General features: G+C 41.6%; 1 protein-coding gene across 6 annotated transcripts in view; it reads left to right on the plus strand.

Moving 5' to 3' along the window:
• TIAM2 (TIAM Rac1 associated GEF 2) overlaps positions 1 to 12,834 on the plus strand; it is a 169,959-nt gene that overhangs the window by 66,228 nt on the left and 90,897 nt on the right. The window contains exon 1 of one of the 6 annotated variants that reach the window (XM_082755846.1): positions 6,928 to 7,062. The exons of 4 other annotated variants lie outside the window; for them this stretch is intronic. The gene's annotated coding sequence lies outside the window, so the exon portion shown is untranslated. Of the gene's footprint in view, positions 1 to 6,927; positions 7,063 to 7,528; positions 7,619 to 12,834 lie in introns of those variants that run through there. One more of the 6 variants, XM_082755844.1, reaches the window with a different exon arrangement.

Raw genomic sequence — 12,834 nt, forward strand, 5'->3', positions numbered from 1 at the left:
CATCTCTCATGTGAGAGCCAAGAAGAAAAATCAATAAATAGCTTTTTCTTTGCCCCCTCTTCTCGAATTTCTCCTTAACAGAATTTACTTATTTGCTTGGTAGGTGCAGTGCTTACCAACCACATATGTCCTCTTTGTTCAAAGTGAAAAAAAAAAACCAAAAGTTGAGCTGATATACTGTGGTGTGCATCCTTGCAGAAGCCGGCGCCTCGGTCTTTTATTGTATGGTAGGGATAATGGAAGCTCCTTGCCTGCTTAACTCATGTGATTAAAATGGGACACATTGTGATGTTCTCCTCAATTAGCATGATCGGCTCCTGGGGAGCAAGGGAACCCTGCCTGTGTTGTTTCGCATTTTCCCCTCTAATGAGTAGAAAGAGTCTTTGGAGAATAGCTAAATAATTCAGACCATTAGGAACCTGTCAACTTAAACAATGCCCCCTCTGACCAGAAAAATTGTCGAGCAGTTGGACACACTGGCAGATGTTGAACTTGTTCTTATTGTTAGTTCTGCTGCAGGCAAATATCTTTGCAGCAACTTACAAGATCCGTGCATCGCTCCCTTTAGTCAGTGCGTGTGGGTATAATCAACACATGTTGGCCAGATTTGCTCTAGCTTTTATACCCTGGTATTTCTTTCTGTTAATTGAATAATATTGTAATCTCCAAACATTGTGATTTACTGCTTTTAACTATGTTTGCCAGCTAACAACGAGAAACAACAATCAAGGCTTAAAAAAAAAAAAAAAAAAAAACACAAAAAACAAACAAACAAACAAACAAAAAAACCTTGTGTTTCTTTAATATTCCATCTGTTGTGTTAATCTTTTTATTATTATTATTATTTTCAAGCCCTCTACAAACAGAAGGGTTAGATGTATTTTAAACTGAATTTGTTGTATCTCATATAACCTTAGAATCTGAGATTTTATGGAAAAAATTCTATCTTGAAACTTCCTATAAAATCATATGCCCATGCAGAGCTACTTTAGTTAAACTTCATTATGTAATAAAATCTGTTTTGTATGCCTTTTGGTGCATGCTATTGAAGCAAACACTGATTTGATGTCATTTTCTTGGAATCTTTGGCATACTTATCCTGTTATAATAATACTTATGCCTGCAATTTTTTCTAAATTAATTTATGAAACGATAATCAGTATTATAATGAAACATTATTTCATATATTTGGTTAGAAAACAACCCCTTATATATTCCCTGCCTCCTGCAAATGTTTGTGCTTCTGTCTTAAATGGGTGATAGCAAATAGTCAGTCTTGCACAAGCAATTAGCTGGTCTGTTGGATCAGTTAATGGAACAAGCTATGGCAGCAATGCTATGTGAAATAACATCTGTGCTTTATAAATATTTATGTTGTAAGAGCTCCTAGTATATTCTTGTGACAAATGACTCCACCTTCAAATATTTTTACATGTTTAATAGACATGTGCTTTTTTTAACAGCATGTGTGAAGGTTTCATTTCTAATTTATTTTTTTTAAAACGTAATGTATTTTTTAAATGTTTTTGGTCATATTTTTGATAGATTTTTTTTTCCATTTTGCATTTGAGTCCCTGCATAGGAATGGTCCTAAATTGAGGGCATGTTTACTCCTACCTGTTGTAGTTGAACAACTTCTAATTATAGTTAGGAAGAAACAATTAACAGTTCCCTAGTTAACAAAGATTTGTTACTGCCAGTTGTTTAATGAAAAAAATGCATCCCTGAAACAGCATGCTTGTCAAAAAAGATGCATCACTGCTGCTCTTGTGGTATGGAAAGTAGTAAATATTACTCAGAAAGGGGTCCTTGTCTTGATCTGGTATATCACCTTGTTCTTCAGAAGCAAAGCTTTGGAAGGAAAAAGAAAATTAAAAGATGTCAGCCATTCAGGCCATGCAGGGTGAGCCTCTCTGTAGCAATAGCTACCAGGGCTTATGAGAGCCACGTTTGTCTCAGACGTGTCCTCCTATGGTGACAGTGCTGCCCCCCTAGTAAAGAAGCTTTGTCATTCTTCGCCAGGGAAGGGAAGATGCTTACAGCTCCATGTGGCCTGCTAGTATTTGGCACTGATTTTGAGCAGAGCCAGGGCTGTTTGTAAGCAGTACTGATCATTGCAGGCTGGTTTCTCTCATCTGCTATGCTCAGTCATTGAAATGGAGGAGGTGGGTTTGCTGCATAGTTCCTCTCTTTTTCTCTCCTAATTGATTTTCTAGTTTTCGATAGAGTTTCTGCCACGTGCCCTGCTATCAAGTGGTCATGCTTTATCTTTCTTTATTTAATTACACTGAAATTAATAAGACAGTAACCAGAGGCACTTAGATTCCCCAACTATTCTCTATAACTCACTTGAAAATAGCTCATAACAACAAATAGTAAGCTCACGTGTGCAACAGCGCTAAAGAACCTTTATAAAATAAAGGAAAAAAAAAGTCTTTATTTAAACATCAGCTGTGGTTTATTGTGTACCTTAAATGTCCCCTTTTGGACACTGGGAAAACCCATTCAAGAGGAATGAGGTGTGCATCTGTGTCTCTTGGACAAGCAGGCGTTGGGCGAGGGCATGCTGGCTCCATGAGGAGGTGGAGATGGGGAGCATCTCTTTGATCTCCTGTATTACAGTATTTCACAGAGCACAGGAGCCTCCACCAGTGCCATTTGGAGCACTGTAAGTCTCTGTTAGAGATGAAGTTATAAAGTTTTCCCCATCTGAACCAGTTTTCGTAGCTTAACATCTATTCTGACCTGCGGACGGAGCTGTTTGAGGTACGTTGATGCTGTCATTCAGTAGGTGAAATGTCCTTTTTGGTTCTGTGAGCTCTGGAGAGAAGGCATGTGCTAATGCATAGTCTCCTTTTTGTCTTCTTCCCAAGTTCCAATAAATCGTAATTAAGTAATAAAATTCAATTACTCAATTATTTATGTCCTCTCCTAGCTGACAAACATTTGGAAATAACACCAGGAAGCTGAGAGTTTGAGCACTGGTTTGCAGAAAGGAGAGAAATTGCAAACAGGTCTTCTGGAGGAATTTTGTGTGGTGTAGGGTTTTCCTTCACCAAGGGTGAATGGGAGACTGCTTCATTTCTTGCTGTTCTCCTCCAGGGCCAAAGACACCAAGGACAGACCTTGAGTGTGGTTTAATGAGAACATTTCTCTATCAGATGTTGCATGATTCAGATGTTTTAGTCGTGAAATCAACAAGGCTTCTAAATTCATGCTTGCTTGCTATCTTGTTGACAATAACATGTAATTATTTTTTAGCAGCTTAGTTACACCTTGCATAGCACAACTTCCCTGCTTTCTAGAGAGCTCTGTTAGAGCTCTGGTTTGGGAAGCCTGATTTGCTACTCCAGACATCTTTAACTCCTATAAGCATTTGTTTTGGGAGACAAAGTGGGGAAAATTTTATAGTTAACCCCTGAACTCCATGCAAAATCTCTGTGCACATCAATCAGTCTGTGGCTGAGCTGTAATCAGTAAGGTACTGAATTCTGGCTGCACATGCCCGTCTGATTCTGCTGCATATCAGCCAAGGAACCTTGTACATCAAGGGCTTGTATGCTGGTCTGTTCTGTCCTTGTCAGGTATGCATGGCAGGGAGGGCAGGAGGCAAAGTAGAGAACTAGTCTTTCAGACACAGACCACACTGTTTCTAGGAAAAGATATTTTATAGGGGTGACATTCTGTAACAGTAGGCTGACTTCAGTATAAAGGAAATGGGTGTCCTTTCTTAGCTTGGAGGCTGGGGACATCTGCATTCTCTGTTTTTCTTGGTGGATTTCCATTGCTTAGGAGACAAAACAGTGGTGACAATGGGATCTCTTAGCACCTTCAAAGTGAAATCTGAACATGTCCCTAGTGTAAAAGCAGTGTAAAAATGTGTTTAAATAGCTGTCTGTTTAATCTGGATAATTCATGTATCTCCATCTATAAAAATAAGTTCTTGGCTTTAAAGCATTCTGTAGAACATATGCTTTAAAATATGTTATGAGGGTTGTATGTTAATCTAGAGCATTTATATAGCCACCAGCTACCAAAGGCACAACTTGTATTTTTCCTTCCCTTATGGACTTTTGTGCACATCCTACGGTTTGTTTTTACTGCAAAACAGAGATGTTACAAGCCATTAAGCTAGCAGAGACTTGCAGTAACACAAGCTGCATAGCTTCCTCGCACAGTACTGAAATACCTTTTAATTTCCTATGTGACACAGCAGTTTTCTAGAAAAGTAGGATAATGGCACCTTTCTCCATCCCAGCAGTGTTATGATGATATGTTTATGGAAGTGTGTGAGGCACATAAATACTTCAGATATTACTAAGAGATTAAACTATTGTGGGCAGCATGTAGCTTGCTTGCTCCTTGTTGATCTCCAAAGGCTATTTCATTATCAGGTTGTCACAAGCTGATAATGGCAACGCAGTGGGTAAGAGAATGAAGAGGAGGTGGATGTGGAGACTTACTTTGGGGTTGTAACGAAGAAGGACCCTCATGCTGTAAGCCATGACCTAGTCTGTGACAAAGCCCAGGCAGCCCAACTCACATGCTCCCTGAGGAGCTTCCCTAGGAGCAGGGCAGGAGGAGGAGTCCTGGAGGATCAGGAAAGGCATGCGTAGCCACCTGAGGTGGAGGATGTTACATCTCTACGTAAGTCAAGTAGAAGTCAGAAAAATACACCTTCAACATCTAATACCAGTACACTAAAAGTAGTCAGTACTTTAAAGTACTTTAAAGTCAGTACGTTGCAAGTATGTGGGCAATAATGAAAGAGCTGGGGGTATTGAATGGGGTCTTAAGACCAAACTGATTGCTGATGGGCTTGCTACAACAAATGGCTATGTGTTGGTGACACTGGCTGATACAAAGTGGGACACATAGTAAATATAGAGGTGGTTTAGAAATAATGTAGGAAAGAGCTGCATGACCCCAAGGACTGGAATGATAAAGTACAATGAACTTGGAAAAGGAGAAAGTGCAGGGTTGAGTGCTTTGCACTAATAGCAAAATTGCCTCTTGATGTTTGGGAGTGACCCTCTGAAAACGAAAGAGGAAAGGAACAGAACAGACAGCTTTATTATCCATTGTTGGAAGACTGTGTGCCACTAACGTGATTCCGCTGGGACCTGGGATGTGTCAGTCCAGGTATTTTTGGCTGTGCTAGGGAAGAATTACTGTTGTTGTACAAGGTGCTCGAGAGGAATCTTTGGGAATGGCATTTATACTTCTGAACATCCATGTTTCAGAAAGATAAATTCAGCAAAACAGGTGCTGATGAAAGGCTGCAGAGATGAGCAGATGTTAACCTTTCTGAAGGAATCACATGAACGTGGTTTATTTAATCTACTAAGGGCTACTGGGAGAAATGCAGGACTGTGGGAACTGGGGTGGTAGCAGAGGCCAACCAGTGCTCCTGAGAGAGACCCAGTGCTTTGGCTCAGGAGCTGTCATTACTTCCACATGGCTTGTGACACTAATCCCAGGACTTGGATCTGGCCTGTTATGGAAGTCATTGGACCACAGCAAGGCTAAGTGAAGTGAATACAACTGTATCAGGAACAGGAAAGAGAAAATAGTTTGCTTTTCACAGAGAGTGAAATTGTCACCAGAACGATGAGCAGACACGGAGCTCCCAGACATACATTCGGGCGTAGATCCAGGAGTACAGACCTAAGTTTTGTACTGCTCTGATGCCTTTTACGAAAACTAAGCTGTGGAACTCACTTACAGAAAACTTAACTGAGGTTGGTAGAGTTGAAGCATATTCATTGCTAATGTTGCTAACCTTGGAAGTTTTAGAAGAGACTTGAGTTGTTATTTTTGAGTGGAGAAGTTAACTTTAACTGTGCTTGGGAGATTAACTAGAATTTTATTCTCAGTTATGCCAAAGCTGCTGAGTCTTGGAGTTTCCTCTCCAGTGAGACAGGATACTGGAAACTGTGAAACAGAAGTCCACTGCTAGGTAGCAATTCCTATGTTACTATGCAAATATTTATTTCACTTTTGTGGACATAAATATTGATTTGGGGCTTTCATGGGTTTCTGATGATTTCTGTTAGAGTGTTCATGTGTTTCTTTTTGATTTAATACATCATCTGCAATATAATTTGGCTAGAGTTTCATACTTGGCACTTAAATGTGACCCTGTAATTTTATTAGGATAATTGAATAAGTGCCTTGTTTTTTTTGGCTGAGTTCATTCACCAACTGTTGCTGCAATCAATGAAGCGTTGATCCCTTCTGATAACAATGCAATTGTTCATGCACCTAACTGCAGATTTAACAGCCTAGCTCCCTATATTGGAACTTGGAGATGTCATTTGCATCTAAAGAGACTGGTTTTATCTGAGGCTAGTTATTAAAAAAGCAACTAATTCCCTCCATATGACACTATAAGGAGCGTGGCAGAGGAAAGCAGCAGTGAAGAGAGTGTTAGTTTGCAGCTGTATACATGATGTTGTTGCGTAGATACGTTAAATGCGACTGAGAGCTACTCTTAAGAGAGGGTTTTCATGACTGTGACATTCCTACTGTGGTTTTGGGCGGTAGGTTTTCACCAGGGCGGCTCACCCAAGGATGTTGGGAATACCTACTCACTCCTAATGAGCTTAAAAGTAGGGGGGGGAAGAAGGACTACAAACAAAACCCAAACAAAGAGAGAAAATAAGAGACCCCAGAGCTCCTTTCGGACAAGCATTCTTGCTGTGGAAGCTGGCAGTGGCTGTGGCACGCGGGGTCGGCCGAGAGCCCAATGAGGGCTGCTCCCGGCACCACTTCGGGCGGCCGGTGGAAAACCACCCTCTGGTGAAGCCTGCATCGTGCTGCTCCACCAATGGAAAAAATTGAGCACCAGGAGGAGGGTGTGTAGCCTGCAGACAAAAATACATCCAGCCTTGTGCGGGCAGGGTCTGTTTTTAGTTCCCAACGGCTGAGCTGAGCGTTTGGAAGTGTTAGACACAGTTTCCTGGCTTGCCTGGGGCAGGGAGAGTCGGTGTGTCTGCGTGTGTCTGTGTGTCCCGAAGGCAGAACGTGGGGCTGAGAGGCTGAAGCTGGCAGCCAGGGGAGGTAAGTGGGAGCGGGAAGGGGGCTTGGGCTGGGGAGAGGGGAGGAGAGGAGAGAAATCCCCCTCCAAGACTCGAGAGCAGAGTGGGCTCATGTCGTGCCTGAGCCCCCAGCCACCGCGCTTCCTCTGCCGTCGCAGGCTGTGCTAAGATGAATGGTTTGCCTCTAGAAAACAGTTCTCGCTGGTCATCTGTCAAAGCCGATTGCCTGAATTGCTAAATAAACCACCGCCGGTATCGTTTTACAGATCTGCTGCAGCACGGACGGATTTTTTCCAAGGCAAAATATGAGAAAGTATGTTCAGTGTTGTAGTTTCTGCAACGTTAAAAGTGACTCTACTAATAAAATATGATTCATAATCCCTCCAAATCTTTTCTATTTTTTGATTCTGTCTATTTTCACCAAAATGTAAAGTTAACTCACAATACATAGACAGCGTACCCAAGCAAAGGTTGGATATTTTTTTTGTGAAGCATTAGAGGAAAATGTTTCAGTCAGCGCCACTGCTACTTCTGAACTGGGATGATGTGGAAAAGCAGAGCTGCTGCTTCTGGCAGAGGTAGGTCCTGAACAGGTTTTGATCTTTCTACAAAGATTTTTAATGCTACTTAAACTTTAAATACGTAACTCTACAGAAATTGTGCAAACACTATGTTCAGTCGCACAGGAAAATTTAAGAAAAAAAAAAAAAAAAGAAAAGAGGGAAATGCTGGAGAAATAGAGAAGTGTCTCTTTTTCCTCTCTTCTTTTTTAAGAGGGAGGTGATTAATTGCTTGTGCAATGCAACCAAAGTTTGCCACTTTGTTTATGCTTCTTGCTGATGTGGTCACTGAGTTAATTTTGTACTCTGGTGACTTCATACTTCATTCTGGAAATCATGCCTTTCGTTCCCTTTGGAGTGGATGATTTGGTAAAATTATACAATGTATAGCAAATTGCTGGTTAGAGGCAAGGGATGGAATTTTTTTAATCTGATCAGCTTTAACAGGAAAGGGTATCTGTATGTTATGGAAGAGAGAACTGGCACTTTCTATAGCTGTAAAGCTACAAAGTGAGTCTTTTAGCAAGGAAACATAATCCTTAGTGTGCTTTTTATTCTTGTAATGTGTGAGTAACATGCTGGTACCACGGAGGTACAGGAAAGTAAGCCCTAAACTGTGCTGCTGCTGCAGGGCTCTTGGCATGCTAAAATCAAGATCTGCTTTTAATTTTCCAAAGGACCCTGTCTCAAGTTAAATTCCGGTGACTGAGCCCCAGATCCTCTGTCCTCTTCAGGAAGTCCCAGGGCCAGTGGTGGGAAAGCATTTACTTTGGCGTCAGCACCCTCAGATGTTTGTGGATGTGTACACCGAGAGGCAGGACAGACCACGCCAAATGCAGCGTGGTTTCCCCTCCTTGCTGTGAGGCGAGTTGTGTCATGGGTGGCAGGCTCCATCTCTCAGCCTGAAGTGCAGCACTGGGGCTGTATTTGATAGCATGAGGTGGTTGCTAAAGTGGTTACTGAAGGGGACAAAAGAGGAGGAGAGCAGATGTTCCTGGCTGGGATTTGAGACTTACCGATTAGCCACAGAGCTCCAGACTCTCCTCCTGCCATTATTACAAGGATGGCTGAGGCAAACCTCTGGGGGGTTTGCTTGGTCTCAGTCCCTGAAGCTGCGGCTGTGTGGAGCATCTCAGCCCCTTTCGGATGTACCATCCTCCCCACCCGAGGCCTCAGTCCTGGAAAACTCTTGAAAGCACCATGCGAGTCTGCTTCAGGGCCTGCCAGCATGCTCACAACCAGAGTAGGTGGAAAAGAAAAGACCTTTCAGATCACTGAGTTCATTTCCTCTCCAAGGGCAGGTAATAGACCCTTTGACATATCAACTCTTTAACTACTACAGATACTGCATTAAGTCAAGATGTGAGCTGGCATTCCTTTTTTATTATTATTATTTTTATTTTTTTAAAAAAACTTAATGGCTTTTATTTAAATAGATGGTCACTTTAGCCATTGTGTATAAATTCAATAACATTTACAAATGGTGAAATTTGTTTTTCCTGCCAAGAAAAATACGTCTCTAGAGATTTAGATTGTATCAGCATTGGTATAATATGATAAGGATCTTCAGGCTTGACTCAACATTCCATATTGCTCTAACTTGAAAGCTGTAAGGCCTAATCTAATTAAACTGCCAATGCCTTGGACCCAGAAGAATGGGTTGAAGAAAAGAAGGAATCGTATCCCAGGTGAGATGTGTCATTCTGATGTGATATACCTGTGATGCAGCATAGACCTGTTGGCATCAATGTTAGTTTAAGAGAAGGAACCAGAAAAGGGGATTGACCCCTTCTTGCTTAAAATGTGAAAAATCTATGTGCGATGTTGGTATGATGAACAGCATAAAACAGATTTTCTAAGGTCATGATGACTATGTTTAATGAGAAAAAATATTGTTTTTCATTCTATCTGTGAGCTACTAAGTAATTTCTAATACCATAACTATACAGGCTATAATTCTTTAGAGACTAATGAGTGAGTGAGGAGTTTTGGATTCAAACTGGATTTTTAAGGCAAAATTATCCAATTTTTTTAAGGACATACTTGTGGTGTTTGGGTTATTCATTCTTTGAATTCAGTGGTATATAATGCAAAATATCCTGCCAAGAATACTACGGTACAATTATTATGGTATATTTTTGTAATAGGAATGTGATTGAGATTGCAGGAATAAGAAATCTGCTTCTGATTTGTGGGAGCATGTGACCAAAGTGCGTAGTTCTAAAAAATAAAGTAAATTGTTTCCAGTAAGAAACTCCATATTTAATCCAGCTTCAGTGTTGTGCTATCGTGCCTCCCTCATTAGTTCTGTGTGCCCGTTGATATGCAGCCATGTGGGACGGTGAGGACAGGTTTACGTTCTAGCATTCTCTATTATTTTCATATTAAAAACCAAAGTAGATTAAAAGTTAATTTAAACTTCAGTTCTCTGTCCCTGCAAGAATTCACTGAGCACGTCGATTCTTTGCAAAACTTATGAACAGGTCAGTATCTGAAAGATAATTATTTAAAATATCAAAGGCTTCAAAAGCCATTTAAAATGGCTGGCCTTGTAGCCTGGAGTAAGGCATTAGAGAATGTTGAAATTGTCTGAAAGAAAGAAGGAAAAACAGGAATTGCTTGGTCAATTAAAAAAACTTTTCTGGCTATACATATACACATACACATATGTATGTATATACAGAAAGTAGGTGCTCTGCATCACAGCCTGCAGTATGTTTAACTAGAAAAGGAAATGACAAATTGGTCAGTTCGTGTAAATGAGGAGGGGTTCTGTTTCATTTCTTCTTTCTCTGAAGTACTTTCTGATTCTCCGTTATCACAGCTCCACAAATCCTGATGACAGTCTCCCGTGGTGCCCGTATGAAATACGTACCCAGAGCAGCCGTCTTTGCAGGGCTCTGGCACCTCCTGTTCTCTTCTCCTCCATGCTCCCCTCTGTACCTTCCCACTCCACCTTCCTTACTCTGGAGGTGAATATTACACTCACACGCGGCAGCTGGGAGAGGAGTCCTGAAGTGCCCTTTTGGAAATAAGTTTTCCAAATACAAAAAAAGCATACATGACTCTGCCTGCTTCTTCTTTCTTCGTTACTGTAGAGTATGTGGTGGGATATACTCACTGCCCTTCATATATAAAGGCCCTTTGTAATAGTATTGATTTCACTGCAAGGTGAGTTGAAACCTTGACTTTCTTTGTCAAACGTATATACCCAAGTTGACAGCTGTGAGTGACCGTGCATGGTGGCAGCTACTAGGGAACTGGTTCAGTGGCCCTCTCAGAGGTGTCCTGCCCGTAGAGGGGACAGCTGATATTGACAGATAACGTTATCCTAATCTTGACCAACCCTTATTACTCTCTTTTGTTGTTGTTGCTTTCAGTAGTTTTGCACCAATGCCATGTTTAGGGGAGTGAGAATCAACTTCCCTGCATCTCACCAGTGGATTCGCAGGAAAGCTTCAACAGGGATTAAATAGTTTGTAGTTCACTTGATCCAGACCACATCTGCTGATGTAGATCACATCTATGGGTGATGGTTCACTGTCACCAGCCATCCAGAGAAAAAAGGTGTCAAAATACAGCAGCTATAGCTTTGGTGCATGGCTTCATGTCTCTAGAACATAACTTCTTTCTCCAGGTTAAAGCTTACCATTGCTAAAGCTTACATAATTGATTTCTTACAACACCCTGGGTGGTGACTTTGTCACTCCAGAAATCAGAACCTCCCTAGGGAGATCTACCACAATCTCTTGTCTTTCTGCACATTGGTGTATGGCCACTGTCTGATACTCACTGTGGTTGCAGAGCATTCAGTCTACTTACGTCTTTGTGCTCACCTCCCGTCAGTCTGGAGTTTGTGGTTTTCTAACCTGTAGTTTTAGAAAGTCTTAGTGTGGTGAGTATGACAGTACTGGAAGCAGATGGCTGGCAGCAGCGAAACTGCGTTTGGTGTACACTGCTGGTGTAGCAGCCCAGAACAGCGCAGGAGCCCCGTCACCTTTGACTCAAACTTGCCACCAATTCATAATGTAAAAAAATCCTAGTTATCCCATAAGCAAACCTAATACTGGAATGTTACTGATATGGTTCAGTTTAGCTTGTAATGTAGTTAGTGAGTCAAGCTTTGTAAACCTTTATTTTGAGAGACGAAGGCTGGGGAGGTGAGCACCCATCCAGTGGCAGGGAGCTGCCCTACATGTGCACACATCTCGATCCTAAGGAAGATGTTTTCCCCTCTAGCATTTATAAGGCAGTCTGGCTGCTGTGTTATTAATGAGGGAATATAGGTGGCAGGCTCCTGAGCTTCTGTGTTTGTTTTTCTGAGCCAAAAACATCTAGGAGGGCTTTATGTGCAGGACTGTAAAGGTGGGGAAATACGTTTTTAGCTCTGGGGTTATGATTTGCGTTAATTATTGGGTGTGGTGGTGGTGGTGGGGTTCCCGGTTTAGCATGTTTGCATAGCTGTGTTTTTTAATGTGTCAAGGGGAACCAGGGTGAAGATTAAAAACTTCTTTTTTAGGGAATGTGGTTATAATTGAAAGCAAATAAACTTTTAATAGTCATCTTCAGGCGCTGTGAGCTGCTTCTAAATATACTGATTATAAATGCAGCAAATATTCATAGACCTTGGTGTTGCTCACAAGAAGTATTTATCCCTCTACCTCTGCAAACAAACAGAGAAAAGCACGCTGTCTTCTGGGGTAGGAGGTTGCTTTGAGAGATAGAAGGGAAGCTGAACTCAGTCCCCTGCACTGTAATTTCTAAAACTTCCAGAATTAAAACAGCGTAAAACGTGCAAGTGTTTGGAAACAGTGCAGCCAAAGTTTTGCCTTGACCACCTCCGTGACCTGGTGTCACGCTGCCTTTGAGAGCAAGCCTGCTCGCCCGGTGCCCCTTATTGTAATTAGCAGAAAGAAAATCGCTCCACACAAGTGTGAGGCAAGAGAAAGGCAACCCAGCTGATTTTCAGGGTGATGGTCTTTGTGCGACTCCGCAGATGCCGCGGTTGGTTATTACAGTGTGCGTGAATGTTTAGCCTACCATAGCTTTCTGGATGGCTGGGATGCTGAGAAAAATCCCTTGCGGCCATGTCTATGGGATTTATTGACTGTTCTGTTGTAGTGCTAACTGATTCCTGCACAGACTGAGACACTGTTTTGTAGACATTGTACCCTGAGATAAATTTATTCATTCACCCATTATGTGATCTGTGTATTGGATCAGACGAGTACAAT

This window comes from Aythya marila (assembly GCF_965140915.1).
Source record: "Aythya marila genome assembly, chromosome: 3".
In the NCBI taxonomy this organism is placed as follows: Eukaryota; Metazoa; Chordata; class Aves; order Anseriformes; family Anatidae; genus Aythya; species Aythya marila.